This window comes from Ranitomeya imitator, chromosome 3 (assembly GCF_032444005.1).
Source record: "Ranitomeya imitator isolate aRanImi1 chromosome 3, aRanImi1.pri, whole genome shotgun sequence".
In the NCBI taxonomy this organism is placed as follows: domain Eukaryota; kingdom Metazoa; phylum Chordata; class Amphibia; order Anura; family Dendrobatidae; genus Ranitomeya; species Ranitomeya imitator.
In genome coordinates, this window is record NC_091284.1 from 403,023,097 (window position 1) to 403,046,275 (window position 23,179).

Consider the following 23,179-nt stretch of genomic DNA (forward strand, 5'->3'; position numbering starts at 1 on the left):
CACGGCGACTCTTCACTCTTCCCAGAATGCATAGGATAAATGCAAATTACCTTCCTCAAACTTCAATTTCTGGACATACCTCAAGCTTCAATTCCAGGACAAATGAAAAACCTAGTTCAAACTCCGGTCAGGGATAATGGCGATATCATTGCCAATTTCATAATCAGACGTTTGTTATTTTAACAACATGACTAGGTGGTACTCCTACCACCCAGTAGGTGGGAAATGCACTCCCTCTCCAGGGCAACTGGCAACAGTTTAGTCAACAACAAGTTCACAACCCATAGTGGGAGGAATCACTGTCCCTACCATTGTCAGGGCTACCACTAGCTTTTGACAGCATTTTCTGTGACTAGATGGATTAAGGTTTATTCCTGCCTGTCTTGTCTCCTGCCTGCAACTGTGTTAACCCTTACTTGTATGAAGTAATACAAGAACTACTTAAACAAGCCTGTGGCTTCTGTGTTTCCTTGCACCCAAGCACAAGACTATATGCAGATTGTATTTTATATTTGACAAGATTCTGAAGCCAACTTTAGTGTCTGCTGGGTCTAGGAACGCCGAGTTTGCTGTGGATCATGGATGCCAGATATCCATTTATATGTTCTGTGATGACAGTGGTTATGACTTCTCACAACCAAGTCAGCGCATTCCTTTTTTCAGCCAGGTGTGTTACCACAGGTAAACACTATTGTGTCCCCTTCTTTTTTTTTTCTTCCGGCATTTCTACCTCAAAAGGATCTGGGAAGTTATTAATTTATACATTCTGTGACGACAGTGGTTGTGACTTCTCACAACCATTTCAGCATTTTTGCATTAAAGTATCTGGGAAGATGGAGACCCATGTAAAAGACTTATGTGGAGTTACTGAAACTATTCTTGCGGACATACAGGCTTTGAAGACCAGCTTTGCAAGCCTGCAAGATCTTAATATCCACAATTTGCAAGTTTTTGGACAAACTACGCAGGAATTGCGAACCAAGATTGAGACTTTGGAGGAACCAGTCCTGGCACCATCCCAACCCCCGGGTTCTGGGATTCCCAAGTTACCACCTTTCCATTTTGGTGGTGAACGGGAAAAATTTAGGGGATTTATTAATCAATGCAAACTGTTTTTCTCTGCTCACGCTTCACAATTTCTCTCTGAACGATCCAAATTGATAACCATAATCATACTGCTCTCCAACAAAGCTCTGATGTGGGCAAACCCCTTGATTGAGACGGAGGATGAATGTCTAAATAATCTTGACGCTTTCATTTCAGCCATGGGGCAGGTGATTGATGACCCAAACTGAAGCGCAACAGCTGAAGCATCCATGTTGGCTTTGCACCAAAGTAAGTGCTCAGTAGCTGAATATGCCTTGGGTTTCAAGAGATGGGCCCTCGATACCACTTGGGACAGTTCCGCAAAAAATTCCATTTTCCGGAAAGGGTTGTCATGTCACCCATGATTAAGGATGAACTTGCTCATGCCGACCCCCCACGGCGTTAGGAGACTTTATTAATTACTGCATCTGTACTGATGCCCGTCTTGCAGAATGCAGACAGGAGAGATGGTCCGAAATTAATCGTGCTAATCCTTTCCTGCCTTTCTTCCCAGCTATGGAGTCTTTGAGCCGGACCACATGGGAACCAGAACCTGAACCGATGCAGGTGGACTCTTTACAGAGACGGGTGACTGAAGCACGCAAGGAACATTGACTAAAAGAAAATCTATGTTTCTATTGCGGTAAGTCAGGGCACTTTATTACAATCTGCCCCTGCCATTCTCATAAGACTGCTGCAGCAGTCATACATTGTGAGTGCTGCAAAAGATCTGTCAACTACGAACCTCTAGTTCTAGGGAAATCTACAGCTATAGATACTGACTTCTCTGACTTAAACTTCGTTATTTCGGAGCCCAATGATTGTATAAATGCAGCAATTTTTCAAATTTCCCCAGCAGTGTCTCAGTTGAGCTGTAAGAAGAACAGCTCTCATTGCTCCCTCTGCATCAAGCTCTAGGTTGACTCAGTATGGGTGTCTAGCTCTGCCATGATTGACTCAGGGGCAAGCTGCAATTTTATGGACCTCTCCTTTGCCCAGAAACATGGGATACGTCCCATGAAAAAGGCTACTCCTGTACAGATGGAGACTGAGGATGCTCCCTGTTAAACTCTGGACCAGTGGACCAGGAGCCCTTGAAGGTGCTCATGGGTAAAAATCATCAAAAAAAACTGTCTTTTATGCATATCGCTTCTCCCCATTTTTCCATCATTTTAGGGCTGCCATGGCTGCAGGGTCAGAACCCTACAATTAACTGGGAGACCAAGGAGCTGCACTTCCCGGAGAAACAGAAAGGTCCAGAAGTTGCAGCTTGTGCTGTTCCTGAGGGTCCCACAACAGTCTCAGAGTTACCAGCTATGTACCATGAGTATGCTGACGTATGTGACTAAAGGAACGCTGACCAGCTTCCCCCTCATCGTCCGTACGATTGTCAAAATTGAACTCTTGCCTGGAGCAGGTATACCCTTTGGTAAGATCTATCCTTTTGCTGGGCCCGAGCTAATGGCTTTTAAGGACTATATTGATGTGAATCTAGCCGAAGGCTTCATACGCCACTTCTCGTATACTGCAGGTGCACCCATCTTCTTTGTGAAGAAGAAAGATGGATCTCTTAGGCCCTGCATAGATTACCGGGAGCTTAATAAAGTTACTATCAGAAATCGTTACCCACTGCCTTTGATCCGTGACCGTGAGTTATTGGAGATAGTATGGCATGCCAAATTTTTTTCTAAACTGGATATCCATGGGGCCTATAATTTAGTCCATGTTAGACCTGGGGATGAATGGAAGACTGCATTCAGGTCACGCTATGGACATTTCGAATACTTAGTCATGCCTTTCGGTCTGTGTAATGCCCCAGCAACTTTCGAACATTTAGTGAACGACATTTTCAGGGATCTTTTGGATACTTTCGTAGTGATTTATTTAGATGACATTTTGATTTTTTCTAACTCCACAGTGGAACATCATGGACATGTGAAAATAGTCTTAGAACGCCTACGACAGAATCATCTCTATATCAAACTTGAAAAATGCTAATTCCATCAGACCGAGATTCAATTTTTGGGGTATGTAATGTCATCATGAGGAATTTGTATGAATGAAAGTAAGGCCAAAGCCATCAAGAACTGGCCACTTCCTAAGAATGTGAAGGAAGTACAGCGTTTCATCGGGTTTGCCAATTTCTACAGGCGTTTTATAAGGAACTTTTCTGAGGTAGCGTCACCTATCACGCAACTTACCCGTATAAGGTCTATCCTCACCTGGACTCCTCAAGCCCAAGAAGTGTTTTCTCACCTGAAGAGCAAATTTACCACAGCACCTATCCTAGACAGTGCATCCCAACCCTGAACTGGCCTTCATAGTAGAGGTAGATGCTCGGACTGTGCCATCAGAACTATACTCTCCCAGAGAACAGGTGAGAAGAATGTTTTGCATCGCTGTGCATTTTTTCCAGCGGTTGTCTGCAGCAGAAAAGAACTACGATGTGGGCAATAGAGAATTGTTGGCCATCATTGCTGCCTTCAAGGAATGGAGACATCATCTTCAAGGAGCTGCACAGCAGATAGTCATCCTGATCGACCATCGCAATCTTGAATTTATCAGATCAGCTAAGTGCCTAACTCATCGCCAGGCTCGTTGGAGTCTGTTCTTGAATCAATTCAATTTTGTAATCTCTTATAGGCCAGGATCGTGCAATGGAAAGGCAGATGCACTCTCTAGGATCCATTCAACTGAGACCTTTCCACTCACTACTTCTAAGACTATTCCACCTGATTCCAGGTTCCTCCGAGTGATTCATAATCAAGATCTACTTAATGGCATCAAGGAGGCATACCATTCAGATTCCTTTTTGGCACAACCCCCTAGGGATGTAAGTCTTGTCTATAAGAATGGTGTGTGGTTTCAGGGGCAACGCCTGTATATACCTGAAACAGTCAGATTGAGAGTACTGCAACTCATCCACGACTCTAAGATAGCGGGACATAGAGGAGTTCTAAAGACTCAAGAATTTCTTTCTCGTTTCTTTTGGTGGCCCACTTACAGAAGAGATGTTCTAAATTATGTCATTTCATGCGAAGTGTGTGTACTAGATGCAAGACACCACGTTCTTCTCCGACAGGTCTATTACAACCCCTACCCACTCCATCCCGTCCGTGGGGATCCATTTCCATGGATTTCATTGTGGAGTTGCCAAACTTGCAAGGGAAAATCACCATATTAGTGGTGGTGGATCATTTTACAAAGAAAGCTCACTTTATGTTAGGAGTCGAGTTCTCGAGCCATGTCTGCTGCGGTCTCCCATTCTGCTTCAACCACAGTGGAGCCTGTTCAGTGGAGATGTCGGTCACAGTGCCTCCCTCAGCCTGATACTGTGCAAAGGGTTACTGCTGCCTTTCCAGGCTCAGCCATTATAGCCAGTACTGGTCAGCGGAGAGCAGATGTCTCTGGGACTAAGTCATGCTTTTCCCCTTCTGAGCATGCCCAAAGTAAGACCTCTCATTGGAGGTCAGGGGTCACATTCTCAGGTACTGCAGCAGCTACCATTGGTCCTCTAGGAAGATCCTGAAGTTGCTCAGGTAATGTAGCAACTCCCATTGGTCCTCTAGAAAGGTCCTGAAGTTGCTGCAGCTATAAAAGGTTTGCATGGCCGCACGGCCATGCGCTAGTATCAAACCAAAGTCTATGAGCTCAGCGCCAGTGGGGTCATGTCTGGATGTGGTTAGGGTTTGGCTGAAATAAGCCCCTAGAATACCGGCACCTCCGGAGAGGAGTTGTTTGCCTGTTTCTCTGACTGCATGACCACAGTTTTGCTCTGTTTGGTAGCTGTGTACCTCTGTGAGGTTAACAGGGCACAACATCTTGTTTCTAGTGAATCTGTGGAGTTAACAGAGTTCGCTTATACCGCCATATAGTGCCGCCATTTGCCAGCAGCAGGTTCCTCTCCTGCACGGTGGACCCCAGGTTGCGAATGCACCTATTAATACATGTATATATACTCGGTGCGTTCCACCAACCCTAACACTTTATTTCCTGTAGCAGCTTACCCACTGCTAAACAGACCTCAGATTTAATAATTCAAAATGTGTTTCGCTTGCACGGAGTACTGGATGAGGTCATTTCTGATAGGGGGGTGCAATTCACTTCAAGATTTTGGCAGAATTTCTGTGCCACATTGGATATTAAAGTAAACATTTCTTCTGCCTTTCATCCACAGACTAATTGTCAGACAGAACGGACCAACCAGACCCTGGAGCATTATCTCCGCTGTTTTATCTGCCACCTACAGGATAATTGTGTGGATTTACTTCCTTTGGCTGAGTTTTTTTTATAATAACTCTCAGAGCGCTTCCACCAAGCAGTATCCTTTTTATGCTAACCTAGGCTATCATCCTAACATACTTCCTCAATTTCCCATAGATACGTCTTTACCAGCTGTGACCGACAGAATCGCTTCCCTACAACGGAATGTTGATCTTCTAAAAGAGAATCTGTAATCGGCTCAGGAGAGGTATAAGAGAGCAGGTGATAAGTTTTGTAAACCCACACCAGCCTTCAAGGTAGGAGACCTAGTCGGACTGTTTACTAAGAACCTTAAGTTAAGGATTCCATCATCCAAATTGGGACATAACTACATTGATCGCTACAGGATCAGTAAGATTGTAAGTGCCGTGGCTTGTCGTCTTCGTCTGCCCAGAACCATGAGAATTCACCCTGTTTTTCACATTTCCCTACTAAAGGCGGCAATACTCAATATGTTTCCTGGACGTTCTTCTCCTCATCCTGATCCAGTGCTGATTGATGCTCAAGAGGAATTTGTGGTGGAAAAGATTCTGGATTCCAGGTTGCATAGAAATCAGCTAAAATACCTGATTAAGTGGCAAGGCTACTCAGTTGAAAACCCCTCATGGAAACCAGTTAATAACATTAATTTGCCTCGCTTATTTCGCCAGTTCCATCAGAGGTACCCAGACAAGCCGAGTCTGGGGTCATCCACAGGCTGTCCCTAAGGAGGGAGTAATGTAAGGTTTTTAGTCAATTTGGCATATCTGCTGTTATTTTCAATAGAACCTAGTTTTTCCTGTCAGCCATTTTGCTTTTTGCCCTACTGTATCTACCTTGCCCTTATCCAGCATGGAGTTCTCAGTTTCTATGTTTCCACCCTCTTCTCTGCCACTTGCCCTTTTAAGCAGCATCAACTGTTTAATCAGTGCTTCAGAATCAAGTCTGCAGTTTACCTGTCATCTTGCTCCTGGAAGTCTTGGACTTGTTATCCTAACCACCTTCTCCTTCGGATCCTTGGACATGTGTGGACTCAGGAATCCATCAAGCTTACCATAAACACTGGCAAGGGAAGTAGAGAGAGAGAGACTTAACCTATTTCTATGACTGCATGGACTTAAGGTTTATTCCTGCCTGTCTCGTCTCCTGCCTGAAACTGTGTTAAACCTTACTTGTATGAAGTAATATAAGAACTACTTAAACAAGCCTGTGTCTTCTGTGTTTCCTCGCACCCAAACACATGACTCTATACAGATTGTATTTTATATTTGATATAATCCAAGTTTGGAGAGTACCACTTATGACAGTGAATGTACGTACCTCTGTCAATAAAGCGCTGAATGGCAGCTTTATTTGGATACAGCATGCTCTTAAAAGAATTACAAAGGAGAAATACAAAAACCTTAAACTTTAGAAAAACCAAGTTCACTCGATTAAGGGAAGAGCTTATTCTTTTAGACTGGGATCATCTCCTGATAAATGGGCACGCTAAAGATAAATGAGAAATAATAAAGATAGAATTTGTTTTTAAAGATTACTAAAATCCCACATAAACTTTGTACCCTCTGGTGACAAAATGTTGAGGAATAAAAAGAATGGTTAAATATGGCAATATTAAGTATAATAAGACACGCATAAAGAATTCACAAAAATTGAATAAACATATTAATACCAAAAGAAAACTTCTGATGTTGTTGGTCCCCTGCAAGATGTCCAAAGTAATATAGTTGTAGATGACAAAGAGAAGGATGAGATATTAAACATACACTTTTTATCCGTGTTCACCAATGAACTGTCTTTGCCAAGTAACATTTAGCAAGGCAATAATAAGGTTCATCATCCAATATAACTAAATTAACACAAGTTGAATTATGACTGCATCTGAGCAAATTAAGTATTGACTAAAGGTACCGTCACACTCAGCAACTTTGTAAAGAGAACGACAACAGTCCGTGACGTTGCAGAGTCCTGGTTAGCGATCTTGTTGTGTTTGACAAGCAGTAGCGATATGGATCCCTTTGTGCCATCTCTGGTCGGAGCTAGAAGTCCAGAACTTTATTTTGTCGCCAGGTCAGCGTGTACCGTCATGTTTGACATCAAAAGCAACGACGCCAGCAACGAGCATAGGGCCCCTAGATGTGTGTCGGATTGGTACACTCTGGCTGTTTGACATGGAGCTAACAACCAGCGAGAACGCGAAGTGAGTCGCCGTTACATCACTGGATCGCTCCTGCATTGTTCTGGAGTTGCTGTGTTTGACGTCTCTACAGCGACCTAAACAGCGACGCTCCAGCGATCTAGTTTAGGTCGGCTCGTTGTCTATATCACTGCAGCGTCGCTGAGTGTGACGGTACCTTAAGCCACCAGGCCAGATATCATTCATCCATGGATATTGAGGGAGTTGCGCTCAGTAACTGACTTCTGTATCTCAACTTCCTAGATTGTGAAGATGGAGCCAGACAACATTTTGGAAAGCATTATAAGAAATGACCTACAAAAATATATTGCAGAGAGTAATATAATAACTAGTAACCAGCATGAATTCATGAAAGATATGTCTTGTCTAACCAACATGTTGGGTTTCAATGATGAGGTAAGTGCAAATCTGGATATTGGTCATATGCTTGATGTGATATTTCTGAGCATGTCCTGAGCATGTAATCTGAGCCTGCCCGAAGAGACTGTGAAAAGACTGACCCAAGAGTTTGTTGAAGCGGTCACCCTGGGTGTAAATCATTCCTCTCATCATCGACTTTGTCAGTGTCTGTGCCCTGTGGCATAGTCCATTTTGTCGAGTCGGCCTACCTCGACTCCGATTCCGCTGTTAACCTCATTCAACAGGCCGTAGTGGAATAATGTCAGATTCTGATCCAACGTCTTCCTGATCCGTTGGTGTTTTCTTCTGTGGATGGTAGACCATTTCTGAAACTATCCTATTCATGACCAAACCTGTAGTGATGTTCGTCCTTCGTTTTCAAATGACCATGACTTCAAGGTTAGAAGAGAATTAGTAGTTATGGGTCCGGAGGTGGCTGATGAGTCCAATCCGGGCCCTGAAGGTTCTCCCACATACTTGACATAAGGAAGCAGATGTGGTCAGTACACCAGATTCTACTTGTGCCTTGCGTACAGCGCCCTTTCTTTTTGCATCAAAGATTTTCCTATCTTCAGCTGCACGTGCTCCTGAGGTGATCCTGCCCCGCCAACCTGGATGATCCAGGGCAAGCTCTTCCCATTCATTGGTGTTGACTTCCAGGTTTTTGAGAGACATCTTAAGGCAGTCTTTATAGCGCTTCTTCTGCCCCCAAACTGCTCGCTTTCCTTGGCACAGTTCTCCGTACAGCAGTTGTTTCAGAAGTCGGCTGTCAGGCATTCTGACCACATGTCCAGCCCACCGGGCTTGGACTTTCAGCAGGTGAGTGTAAACGCTGCAGAGCCCAGTTTGTTCCAGAATTGCCGTGTCCGGGACATTGTCTTGCCACCTGATGTGGAGGAGTCTGTGGAGGCAACTCATGTGGAAATGATTAAGCTGTTTAGCATGCCGGCTGTACACTGTCCAGGTCTCGCTAGCATAGAGAAGTATGGTGAGGACCACCGCGCAGTAGACCTTCAGCTTGGTGGTAAGGCTGAGTCCCCTTCGTTCCCAGACGTTCTAACGCAGTCTCCCGAAGGCGGCACTGGCTTTGGCGATTCTGTTATTAACCTCAGCATCTATGGTTACTTCACGGGAAAGTGTGCTGCCTAAGTAGGTGAAGTTATCGACTGCTTTGAGGTTTTGCTCCTTCACCGTGATACGTGGCTCCTTGTACAGTTTTCCTGGAACCGGTTGATACATGACTTCGGTTTTTCTAATGTTGATCTCGAGACCAAAACTGTCGCAAGCTTGCGAAAAACACTCCATTTCATGCTGCATCTGCTGTTCCGTGCTAGCGTTAAGTGCACAGTCATCAGCAAATAATAATTCACGGATAACAGTCTCATGCACTTTCGTAACCACCTTCAGGCATTTTGGGTTGAATAGCTTGCCATCAGTCCTGTACCTAACCTGGATTCCATCTTCACAGTTGTTAAATGCATCTCTTAACATTTCAGAGAACAGCATACTGAACAGGGTTGGAGCAAGCACACGGCCTTGTTTTACGCTGTTTGTTACTGGGAAAGCCTCAGATATGTCTCCATCATTCAGAACCCTCACCATCATGCCATCATGGAACTTCCGGATGACTGAGATGAATTTTGCCATGATCTTCCACAGGCCGTCTCTACTGACTGTGTCGAAAGCCTTGGTCAAATCAACAAAAGTTACATAAAGGTCACGGTGTTGCTCCGGGGCACTTTTCCTGAAGTTGACATGCTGAAAAGACCATATCTACTGTTCCACGTTTAGCACGGAAACCACACTGGCTTTCGGGTAATAGTCCTTGCTCAAGGTGATGTAAAAGGCGGTTGAGCAAGAGACGAACCAATATCTTGCCTGCAGAGGACAGAAGGGAGATGTCTCGATGGTTCTCACAAGATTGGCGATTACCTTTCCTCTTGTATATGTGAATTATGCTGGAATCTTTCATCTGTTGTGGAACCTGTTCCTTTGTCCACATATATTGGAATAGTTTGGTCACCGTTTGCATCAGAACAGGGCCGCCAGCTTTATATGCCTCAGCAGGTATAGCATAATTTCTGGGTGCTTTTCCACAAGAAAGTTGTTTTACTGCTTTCCTGACTTCATTTCCACTTGGAAGAACATCAAACTCATTGTTGATTTCTACCTGGGGCAGGCGAGCAATAGCCTCATCACTGATATTGGCAGGGCGATTAAGAATATTATTAAAGTGCTCAGCCCACCCTTCCAGAATTTGTTTCTTTTCTGTCAGCAGCTTAGTTCCATCTGCGTTAAGCAGAGATGAAGAGCTTGATGACTGGGGTCCATATACAGCTTTGAGCACATCGTAGAAGTGTTTCTGGTCATGGGTATCTGCATAGCCCTGAATTTCGTCGGACTTCTTGCTAAACCAGATATCCTGCAAGTTTTTTGTACCTTTCTTTTTATGTTGGTAAAGGCACCTTTCTTAGCTAACAACGTGGGATCATTTTGATACACCTTATATCGCTGATGTTTCTCTTCTAGGAGTGTCTTTATTTCCTCGTCGTTTTCATTCGACCAGTCTTGATTATTTTTGGTTGCTGATCCGAGATGCTCCAGAGCAGTATTATAAACAGCATCTCTCAGAATTGTCCACTGTTCCACAACGCCAATCTCCTCTGCCTGTGGTATATTTAACAGTCTGCCATCAAGGTCATTGGCAAATTCTCTTGCAATTCCTTTATTTTACAGCTTATACATATTCAGCCTCTTTGTCGTTTTCTGCCCTTGGGGTCTCCTCGCAGGCAGGATGCGGAGCCTGCACTTAGACACAATGAGGCGATGGTCAGTCCAGCAGTCTGCACCGCACATGGCCCTCGTCACTCTAAAGTACATTTCATCCCTTTTCCTGGCAATGATGTAATCAATGAGATGCCAATGCCTCGAGCGTGGGTGCATCCATGATGTCTTCTTGTTTGTGGGTAAGCGGAATAAAGTGTTGGTGATGACAAGGTCATGTGTGGCACACATCTTGAGGAGCAGCAGGCCATTACTGTTACACTTGCCAGTGCCGTGTCTCCCAATGACCCCTTCCCAGTTTTGATGGTCTGTTCCCACTCTGGCGTTTAAGTCTCCAAGTATAATGAGCTTGTCTGCCAGTGGGATTGCTGAAATAGGTGTGTCAAGTTCATCGTAGAACTTATCTTTAATGTCATCCGGATTAGTCATCGTGGGTGCATAGGCACTAATCAGAGTCACGTGTTTCTTGTTTGTAAGTGGGAGCTGAAATGTCATCAGATGGTCGTTAATGCCCTCTGGAAGCCAGGTAAGTTTACGAGCAAGATGAGTTTTGATAGCAAATCCAACGCCTGCTTCTTGTTTTTCAGTGCTGCCTCGACCACTCCAGAAAAATGTATATCCACCACTATGATCTGTCAATTGACCCTTGTCTGCCAGGCGTGTTTCGCTGAGAGCTGCTATATCAACCTTGTAATGAGCTAGCTCCCGAGCAACCAATGCCGTTCTTCTCTCTGGTCTGTCTGCCTGCTATTATCCAGCAGAGTTTTCACATTCCATTTGCCAAGGTTGAGTACCATCATTTTCTTTTTCTTTACTGTGTGTCGACCGCTGTATGGAAAACCTGCCAGCTGCGGTAGGCTGGCCAGGTGAAATGAAGCAAACTATGTTTGAGGCACCTTTTCTAGCCCTGTCCTCGATTGAGGTGAGCAGAGTGATCCTGAACAGGACTGCTCAGACACCCAGGAGGCTGCCGAACTCCACTGCTGCTTCGGTCCAGTGGAGAGCGACCTTATGGCCTGGGCCGCCTGCGTGCAGGTTTGTGACTACAGCTTCCAGTGACTCCACACCTGCTGCTTTGCCATTCTCCCATCGCCACAGGACTTTTGATACGCAGTGGTTGAAGTCATGACTTGCGCTTGACTTGGATTAAAGTGAGGAAGAGTTGCGCAGTCGTCAACCTCAATCTCTCACCCGTACATATCGAGCCCCAGTGGCAAGAACTAGGCGAGACAACTGGAGATAGGTCATGGTGCAGTGGATGGCCAGCAGTGTCCTATATGTGTCTCCCTGCGCCCTCTCAGTGCTCCACAACGCTGTGCTGGAAATCACTTGTCTGGCCGTTGAATCTTGGTTTCTTCCGCACAGTCTGCCATATCCAGTCTTCACATGCAAGGGTAGGCAAACTCTTGAAAATCACTGTAGGTCTCAAAGAAACCCAACAGCTACCCTCACCTGGTTTGGCCCGCCTGCCGACGGTGTTCCGGGGTGTACTCGCAGCCGCAAGCTAGCAGCTACTAGGAGGTACAGGTGAGAGTTGAGCATCAGATGAGGACCAAAGATGGAAGAGCTGTCCAAAAAGGACACGGCAAGCACTCCACCAGAGGTGCTACCCTATATCTAGATACCCCATATACCCCAAACCTGTAGTACTCTGTGTAGGAATGATACACTTGGAGAAGGGTAATCTCTGTGTGCTGCCGGGGATGTCTCACCCTCTGCTTCTAGGTCTGTGATGGCTGAGAAAACTTGACTCAGTCTTGAACTGGAGATCCAGAGATGTACTATGTTGGGGTCAGGAGTGCCACGAGAGATGTTCAGTTCCCATTTGTCGTGCTCTACCTCCGGCTTCTCCATCTAATTCACCTGGCTTGCCTGCTGCATAATGGACAAACGCTGAAGTCTTTGATAAAATGGAGGCTGAGACTATAGCACCTTAAAGGCCGTATGACTGTCCTATCGACCTTCTACCAGGAGCTTCCCCTCCTCCTCACCAATTCTATCCCCTATCGCAGGCTGAGACACGTGCCATGTCCAAGTATATTGAAGAGAATCTTGCCAGGGGATTTGTCTGGAAATCTTCCTCCTCGGCTGGAGCAGGATTCTATTTTGTGAAGAAAAAGAATGGTTCTCTGCGACTCTTTATTGATTACAAGGGTCTCAACCAAATTACTGTCAAGAATAAATATCCACTGCCTCTTATCTCTGCATTGTCTAATCGACTTAAAAGATTCCAGGATTTTCACGAAGCTCGACCTTCGTGGCGCATACAACCTGATCCGAATACGTCAAGGAGATGAAGGGAAGACGGCCTTCAATACCCGAGATAGCCATTATGAGTATCGGATAATGCCCTTTGGACTCTGTAATATCAGTAATATCAGGTCCTGCAGGGATTAAGGAAGAACCATCTGTACGCCAAATATGAAAAGTGCGTCTTCGAGCACGCTCCATTTCTAGTCTACATCATCTCCGAGACTGGTTTGAAAATGGATCCCAAGAAGGTATCTACCATCTTAATGACGCCTGGTCCAGATGGTTTGAAAGCCATCCAGCGGTTTCTCAGATTCGTGAACTATTACCACCAGTTTATTCCACATTTCTCATCTCGGACTACTCCTAATTTTGCCCTGACCCGCCAGGAACGTCTTTGTGTCTTTAAAACAGGCCTTCTTCTCAGCTCCTGTGCTGCATTTTTCGGACAATATCAAGCTGTTTTTTCTGTCACTTTCATGGTGACCTGAGACATTTTTTCTACTATCTTCTCCGCTTCTAAACGCAATTACTCTATTGGCAATCGAGAGCTGTTAGCGATTAAACTGGCTCTGGAGGAGTGGTGGTTCTTGCTAGAAGGAGCTATGCATCCAGTAGTTATATACACGGATCACAAGCATCTACCATATCTGCAATCTGCACAATGACTTAACCCACGACAAGCCAGGTGGTCTCTATATTTTGCCAGCTTCAACTTCACACTCCATTTTCGGCCGTCAGATAAGAATGTCAAGGTCGGACTCTCTCTCTGGATCCTTCCAGTCTTTCAACCAGGAAGAGGAGACTCAAAACATCATTGAGCCCTGCAAAATATTTACATTCAGTCCTCTGGACTTGTCTCGTCTTCCCTTCTGGAAAGACTTATATAGGAAGCGAGTCCTTCACTTAGGTCACTCCTGTAAGTTGGCTGGCCATGCCGGACATAAGAAGATGGCTCTTCTCAACTCCCGACACTATAGGTGGCTATCTCTAAGCGAGGATATTGCAAATTTCCTCTCTACCTGTCCCTCTTGTGCCCCAAACAAAACTCTCAAACAGCTTCCAACCGGATGGTTACTTCCTTTGTCCATACCATCTGCTATCTGGCAGCATATTGCAATGAATTTCATCAGTGACCTTCCAGTATTGGCCGGGTATTTTGTCATCTGGATGGTTGTGGATAGGTTCTCCAAGATGGCGCACTTCACAGTAGTGACCAGCTTTACGTCTGCTCCAGCGCTTGCAGAGAAGTTTGTCCTACATATTTTCCAATTCTGTGGTCTACCACCGCTCCATATTGTCTTGAATAGAGGCATCCAGTTTATTTTTAACTTCTGGAGAGCTACTTGCAAACTATTGAATGTTACCTTTTTTTTCATTGGCCTACCATCCTCAGTTCAATGGCAAGGTACAGTGGGTCAATCAGATCCTGACTTCCTCCAACCAAATCTCCTTGAGAAATCCAATGACTTAAATAGCAAAACGTGCATTGGGGACTTAATTTTCTATAGTAACAAACCTAGCTGACTCTATCAATGGGTATGGTTGTCTCTCCTTTCAATTGCTAGCAAATTTATATGATGTAAATGTGGATATTTTTTGACCATTGTGTCTCCACCTGGGAGATTCCACACATACCTAGCGGGTATATTTTGTCTGTCTTTTTTCAACCTTACATATATTATTTTTCTATTCAACTAAAACAATTTTGTAACTAATAAAACATACTTTTAACCAAATAAACTCCAAGTTATCCTTTTGTTTTATACTATACTATTTTGGAGAGATTTAGATTTTCTATGTGGGCATTTTCTCTGACCACAGAAAGTGGCATTATCCACATTCATTATGCAAGTAGGTATATGTTTGTTTCTAATATATAGTAAATAGAAGTATACTTTGGCCTACCGAATAGGATAAGGACTTGAGTATTGAGTTATACTGTAAATAAGCTGAGCAGCAGTAGTCAATGTCAAGCAGCAGTACTCAATATCAAGCAGCAACTGCAAAAGCAAACAGGATATTAGGATGTATAAAAAGAAAGGAAATCCTGTGATCCCAACATATTGTTACCTCTCTATAAATCATGTGTGAGGCCACTTCTAGAATATAGGATCCAGTTTTGGACTCTGCATTTTAAAAAGGAAATTAGGAAGTCAGAGTCAGTTCAAAGGTGGGCAAATATTTTGTATGATGGAAGGTTGGAAAAATTGGGCTTGTTTAGCTTGTTTAGAAAAAAAGTCTGAGGACATCTCATTTATATGTATAAATATATGTGTGGGCAAACTTGCCTTTGATAAGAAGTCTACAAAGCTCTATACGGCATGAAAGAGCATCAAAGAAATACAGTAGCATTTGTACAGGTAATTTAACATCTGATCATCATTGTGCATTTTATAAGTAATTAATGGCAATATTTCTAGTGATTTCTCTGATAATGTCACGTTGTGCAGAGCTTCTCTGGGTGCACAGCAAAGAAGCAATATTCTAAATGTAATCAATATAAATAAGTGCCACCGCTAAGTGTTTAATTCTGCGTACAATTAAAATGCATATTTAATGTTAATCTTCTTGTAAAGAATTTAACACTGTGATGTTATACTCTAGGAGCTGTATTGTTATGCATAATGAAACAGTGTTTCAGTATCTGGTAATATGATACATTGTGTATTGTTAAATTGTAAGTCTCAGGGGCTATGCAAACAAATGAGAGCAACTACATGCCTAGCCTCTACATTATCTGCAAGAAACGGTGTGTATACTGTATCTTTAGCACAGAATGTGGAATATACTACATATACCACTAAATACAGTAGTCGCCGGAGGCGACACGGAGGGTTCGAGGGAGGCGGACATGAGACTGGCAGGGAGGAAGTGACGGATGGATAGAATTAGGAAGGGGGTAGGGGGGAGGTGGATGAGTGGTGAGCCAGGGGGCGCGTAGGAAGTGACATAGGCAGAGGGGGGTTTTGAGCAACAAAAAGGATGCAGTGAGGGCGATTGCCCTCTTTGAACAAAGGACGTCCGGACAGCAAGTTCTTATCCAAAGACTAATGGTTGTGGCTTATCCTTTATTCTGGAAAAGGGGGGACAGAGACCTCCAGGAAAAGGGGGAGGTGTGTTGGGGGAGTCACAGGAAGTCGACCTTGCCAGAGTCAGTCATGTACTTTCTATAACCCTCAACTTCTTGTAAGCGTGCTTGATTACTTGACTGATGAATCTTTGTCCACTCCAGACTACAATTGTGAACTAAGAAAATGGGTACATCTTATAAAATGCAAACTAGAATATAAAAATAACACAACAAAGCTAATACAAACCTAGACTTAATGAAGCCCTTCTTCCACAAAGTTTTTACCCTCTTAATATATTGCAATCATCATATTATACAACACTGTATGCTTACAATTGCTCATTTTGTCCTTTTATCCAGTAAATTCTTCTCTTTTCACTGCTCTATGTAGAAACAGGAAGTCTCTGGTCCCTGCATTTATCATCATCTCTCCAACTCCTGACCCAGCTGCTCCCTCCTCCACCCTGCCAGGGACTTTTGCAGTGCCTTATGACTCATGCAGGGAAAATTGACCTCCTGTTTCCAGATGGAGCTCATAACAGGGGTGGGGAATCTTTTTTCTGCGAAGGGCCATTTGAATATTTACAGTTGTGGCCAAAAGTATTGACACCCCTGCAATTCTGTCAGATAATACTCAGTTTCTTCCTGAAAATGATTGCCAACACAAATTCTTTGTTATTATTATCTTAATTTAATTTGTCTTAAATGAAAAAAAACACAAAAAGAATTGTCATAAAGCCAAATTGGATATAATTCCACACCAAACATAAAAAAGGGGGTGGACAAAACTATTGGCACTGTTCAAAAAATCATATGATGCTTCTCTAATTTGTGTAATTAACAGCACCTGTAACTTACCTGTGGCACCTAACTGGTGTTGGCAATAACTAAATCACACTTGCAGCCAGTTGACATGGATTAAAGTTGACTCAACCTCTGTCCTGTGTCCTTGTGTGTACCACATTGAGCATGGAGAAAAGAAAGAAGACCAAAGAACTGTCTGAGGACTTGAGAAACCAAATTGTGGGGAAGCAAGAGCAATCTCAAGGCTACAAGTCCATCTCCAAAGACCTGAATGTTCCTGTGTCTACCAAGAAGTTTAAAGCCCATGGCACTGTGGCTAACCTCCCTAGATGTGGACGGAAAAGAAAAATTGACAAGAGATTTCAACGCAAGATTGTGCAGATGTTGGATAAAGAACCTCCACTAACATCCAAACAAGTTGACGCTGCCCTGCAATCCAAGGGTACAACACTGTCAACCCGTACTATCTGTTGGCGTCTGAATGAAAAGGGACTGTATGGTAGGAGAACCAGAAAGACCCCACATCTTACCCCGAGACATAAAAAAGCCAGGCTGGAGTTTGCCAAAACTTACCTGAAAAAGCCTAAAACATTTTGGAAGAATGTTCTCTGGTCAGATGAGACAAAAGTAGAGCTTTTTGGGCAAAGGCATCAACATAGAGTTTACAGGAGAAAAAAGGGGGCATTCAAAGAAAAGAACACGGTCCCTACAGTCAAACATGGCGGAGGTTCCCTGATGTTTTGGAGTTGCTTTGCTACCTCTGGCACTGGACTGCTTGACCGTGTGCATGGCATTATGAAGTCTGAAGACTACCAACAAATTTTGCAGCATAATGTAGGGCCCAGTGTGAGAAAGCTGGGTCTCCCTCAGAGGTCATGGGTCTTCCAGCAGGACAATGACCCAAAACACACTTCAAAAAGCACTAGAAAATGGTTTGAGAGAAAGCACTGGAGACTTCTAAGGTGGCCAGCAATGAGTCCAGACATGAATCCCAAAGAACACCCTTCAAATATCAGGGACCTGGAGCAGTTTGCCAAAGAAGAATGGTCTAACATTCCAGCAGAGCATTGTAAGAAACTGATTGATGGTTACCGGAAGCGGTTGGTCGCAGTTATTTTGGCTAAAGGTTGTGCAACCAAGTATTAGGCAGATAGTGCAAATACTTTTGTCTGGCCTATTTTTGGAGTTGTGTGAAATGACCAATGTTTTGCTTTTTGCTTCATTCTCTTTTGTGTTTTTTCATTTAAGACAAATTAAATGAAGATAATAATACCAAAGAATTTGTGATTGCAATCATTTTCAGGAAGAAACTGAGTATTATCTGACAGAATTGCAGGGGTGTCAATACTTTGGCCACAACTGTATACCATCCTTCAGGAACCGTACAAACTCTGCCCACAAAGTACATCCTGACTCTGACACTGGTTTCAGGACGTAATCTTTCATTGCATGCCCTTCAGTGTTCAGTAGTGAACACTGCATGTGTGTGCTAACAGAGCAAGAATAAATTAATGAGCTGGTGGCATTCAAAATACAGCTCCCTGACCAAGAATGCGGTCCCTGAGAATTTGCCCAGGGGCCTGATTAAAGTTCATGCAGGGCCGTTAATGGACCAGGGGCCCGAGGTTCCCCATCCCTGACTTAGAAGGTTTCAGCTACTCAGGTTTTATGTTATGTCATTGACCTAACTAGTGTCAGACATGAGCACCTTGGGCCCACCAGAGAAAATCTTTCTTTGGGCTACATAGAAATAAATACAAGACCCCCAATTGTGCTGTAAAACACGCTAATATCAGGGTATGATATAAGGTAGTACACGTCTTAACTATGTAGCATGAGTTGGGGCAGCCCTCTCATAGAATATAAAGTAGCCCCATCATAGAATACAATGCAGCCCTTATATAGTAAAATGCATCCCTGTCATAGAATATAATGTATCCCCCTCATAAGACATAATGCAGCCCCAAACAGAATATAATGTAGCCCCTCAGAGTATAATGAAACCCCTCATAAGGTATAATGCAGCCCCCCATAGAATATATTGTAGCCCCTTCATAGGGTATAACGCAGCCACCTACTTAGGGTATAATGTACCCCCTCTTAGAGTATAATACAGCCTCCTTTATATACTGTAGCATAATGCAGCCCCCACAGAATATAATGTAGCCCCCTCAGAGTATAATGAAATACCCTCATAAGGTATAATGCAGCCCCCTCATAGAATATAATGTAGCCCCCTCATAGGGTATAACGCAGCCACCTCATGAAGTATAATGCAGCCCCCACATAGCGTATAATGCAGCCCCCTCTTAGGGTATAATGCAGCCCCTTCTTAGGGTATAATGCAGCCCCTTTTTAGGGTATAATACAGCTCACTTCATATAGTATAATGCAGCCCACTTATAGTATGTAATGCTTGCCCCCACAGAATATAATGTAGCCCCCTCATAGGGTATAACGCAGCCGCCTCATAGGGTATAATGCAGCCCCCTCATAGCATAAAATGCAGCACCCTCTTAGGGTATAATGCAGCCCCCTTCACATAATATAATGCAACCCACTCATAGGGTATAATGCTGCCCCCCTCATAGGGTAAAATTCAGCCCCCTCATAAGGTATAATGCAGCCCCTTCATAGGTTATACTGTAGCCCCCTCATAGGGTAGAATGCAGTGGCACAAAGCGGGTACACGATGGAATGAAGTCATCACGCATCTGCTGTGTCAGAGACAGAGGGGAATGATGGGAGAGGGAGCGTCATCTGATGCTCTCTCCTCCATTTTTGCTTTCAACTGTATCAGCATCTATGATGCTGATACAGTTGAATGCGGCGTGCACTGGGGACGGCACTGGTTCTGGGCCCCATTGACTTATGGGTCCCATAGCGGCCACGTGGGCAGGGGGCCCCTGGAGGAACGGGGGCCCTGGTCTGCCGGCCCTGATAGCGGGCAGTGTTGTTAGCCGCAGCCTGCGGCTAACACTGCCAGCTTTTTTATTATTATTATTATTTAAATAGCACCATTAATTCAATTGTGCTGTGCATGAGAAAGGGGTTACATACAGAGTTATAGATATCGTTTACGGTAAACAAATTTACAATGACCGACTGGTACAGAGGGGAGATGACCCTGTCCTTGCGGACTTTAAAGTGAAATGAATATTCACTCCTCTCCACGCCCATTGGGGGTGTGAGGAAGAGTGAATATTAATATCTCTATAACAGCGGGAACAGGCCTCCTGCTGCTCCACTAGCATTGGGCAATCCCCTAGATTCATGGACCCCATAGCAGCTGTGTGGTGTGCCTCTATTAGCGACACACTAGTGTCTGGGGGCCCCTGGAGCAGCGGGGGCCCTAGGCAGCTACCGGCCCCATATTACAGTAGGTGTCAGTGCCTGGGCCCACTGGAGAATCCTCTGGTTCTCCGGTGGGAAAGTCCGACCCTGGACCTAACAGAAAAGAGAAGAATTTGCTGTGTAGAAAGAAAAATGAGCAATTGCAATTGCAAGTACTCAGTACTATATAACATGATAATTGCAATATATTAAGAGGATGAAAACTTTCATCGGAGGAGGGCTTCTTTAAGTAAATTGCTATAGTAGACAACATGCAGTGAATAGTGGTGCAAAGGTTATTATTAATAGCCTTCAGCTCAAACTCGCGCCATGGCAACTTGATGGATGAACGCTCTGTTGGTTCAATCTTGTGCAATCCTAGATAGGTCCACCAGGATCTTCTCTGCAGTTATCTTGATTGTATTAAGCCATCCTTAAAGGTTGTTGGCCTTCCTTTTTGCCTTGTTCTTTCTCTTCTTATGACCATGATGTCCTTGTAAATACAATATTTGCAGTTTTTCTGTAAATCTTTCAGTATAAGCCAAACGAGCATCATCGAGAAAATGTTGACAATTTTCATCCATATTGTCATCCATATATCTGCATTTTATGTCCGTGTGGCATCCATTTTATACATCAACATTTTGAAATGTACATGGTAAAATATAGTTTCATAGTTTAATAATAGTAATATATCTGCAAAAAATTGGTTCTAAATCAAATATTCCATATGGGTTTCAATTTTTTTCTACACACCCATAAATTTAAATATGCGAGTCTTGTCTGAGACTCAGATGAGAATATGCTGTAATTTTTTTCCCCAAGGACATTTGGTCTGTGTGAAAAAATGTCTTACAAACAGTCCTATTGATTTATATTGAACAGTTCACATCCATATTATATGCTCATCTGAATGATCCCTAAAGATACCAGTGGAAAACTGTGGCTGAAAAACAGAGCGACCCTGTTTTTCCTCTATTACCCTCCGCGAAGCTAATTATCAATTAGGCATAATAGGCACCAGCCTATGGGCCCGTGTCTTTTCGAGACCTCGCATAAGGGATGAAAAATAATATTCATTTGACATTGAATAAAATTTACAATCCGTATGAAGGTCCAGCTGGCTAACATTGGAGTCCAGGAGGAGCAACAAAGTTCTGATGTGAACATTACAACAAGTGGTAGTGAAATTATGTTTTGGCTGTTGCTGGGTATATTTGAGCATTTGCAAATAGTAGAGGAGGGACATCATAAGGGCAACTGTGTGATTGGCCAGAATGGTACATGAGGGAGGAAAAAAGGTAAGAAGCCGCAAGTTCTCGCTGACTCTAAAATGCTAAATCATAATAGAACATTCATAAACTGAAGCTTCGGGAACACAGACACTCTAGGTCAACGTTTACTACTGTACCTTTCCTGGGTTATAATATAGTTTGATTAATTCAATTTTTGCTTTGTTAATAAAGTGTAATTGATATATTAAAATTGTTAGTAAATTAAAAAAAATTCAATATTGGGAAATAATTTGCAGATTTTTATCGATTGCACTAGCACAACCTCCTCTGAGATTGAAGTGACTGACAACATAGAATAGAAGTTTCCAAAGAACAAATAATAAAACATACAATAAAATAGTGCTAACGTGTCCATGTGCTGCAAAAGTCTAAAACTATGAAATAAGGCAATGACATGAATCCTTTAGTGCACGTTGATCCAGTGAAATGCAAAGATACTCATGCATGCTGTATTCAGCAGCACCATTTATGCCCACTTTAAGATTAAGCATATTACTGCTTTCCTTCCAGTGAATTAAATCTAAGCTAAAACCAGGGAGGCCAGCAGTGTGCAAATACTCCGGCAATTCATTATAGAGGCAAGCAGAGCTTTTAACACCGAGAAAAAATGGTGGTACCCGGGGGAGAATAACCTCTGGCAGACACCCAGCTGCTGTCAGCAGCACTCTGGATTGCCGCCAGATCCTAAGGGAAGAATTCTGCAACAACGTAATTTCATGTTGAGGCTGGATTTTTCCTTTTTTATAAGGGCACAAACAAACAGAAAGGAACCGAGATGGAAGGGAGTGGAAATTATCTCTTTTATGTGGAAGATTCTTTATGTCCAAAGTAATGCAGGTGTTGCCTTACTAATTGCTATTTGCCTTTATAATACCATGCAGAAGTTGTTACATCATGCATCAGATTTATCGAGTCATTCATGACACCTATAATTACTTTATACACACAGTGTAGATTTTCTTGCACTTTAGGACATTTTTGAGTTAATGCATTGCATGGGGGGTCCCTTATTTCAGAACCCCCCTCAATTATCTAAAGTTTAGATTTGCTTTCAAACAGAGTCTCTGCTTGGAGGACCAAGCATGTTAGTGCATTATACAGAAAGCTTAAATTTCAATCGCATCCTGCAATGCTTGATTTCCACTGCGGGGGAGCTGCAAGGAAACTAAACACTTGTTGTTGAATTATTCCTGATTGCTACAGGTCCCAGCAATGATATTTTTTTCTAATAATCCTGTTGAGGATACTCTACTACAGTGGGACATCACTGTAAATGGTGATGTGGGTCAATCACTGGTAGATATTTTTCAAAGCATTACCAAATATTATTAGCAGCTTTACATACAGAATAAAATTGATAACTGAATGTATATTTTGCCTACTTACTTTTTTTCCTTTTGATCATTGTGACTCAAGATGTAAAGTCAGGAATTAGTAAAAGTCAAAATTTCACAATCACATTCCAAGCCTTAATAAAGCTCCATTATGCTTCCATTCTCCTTAAAACATTATTTTCTGCAATCTCATTCCGTCTAGTGCTGCTGAAATCAGTCACCACAAAAGGCGCATGGCAAACTCTGATCATAATTAAGAACCCGAGCAAATCTAGATCCAATTGCATAAAACAGGATCATGTATCATTAAAAAACAGCTTGGTTAGTTAATCCTTTGATTGATTGTAAGGCTTTGCTGCAACGATGAAGCTATTAAAAGATT

General features: G+C 43.2%; 1 long non-coding RNA gene across 4 annotated transcripts in view; it reads right to left on the bottom strand.

Annotated features, from left to right (window-relative positions):
• LOC138670080 (uncharacterized) overlaps positions 1–23,128 on the bottom strand; it is a 36,221-nt gene extending 13,093 nt beyond the window's left edge. For all 4 annotated transcript variants that reach the window (XR_011319295.1, XR_011319293.1, XR_011319292.1 and 1 more), the window contains exons 1-2: positions 22,850–23,128; positions 6,285–6,390 (exon numbers count right to left, since the gene is read on the bottom strand). This is a non-coding gene — a long non-coding RNA (uncharacterized lncRNA). The remainder of the gene's footprint in view (positions 1–6,284; positions 6,391–22,849) is intronic.
• Between the last annotated feature and the right edge of the window lie 51 nt (positions 23,129–23,179).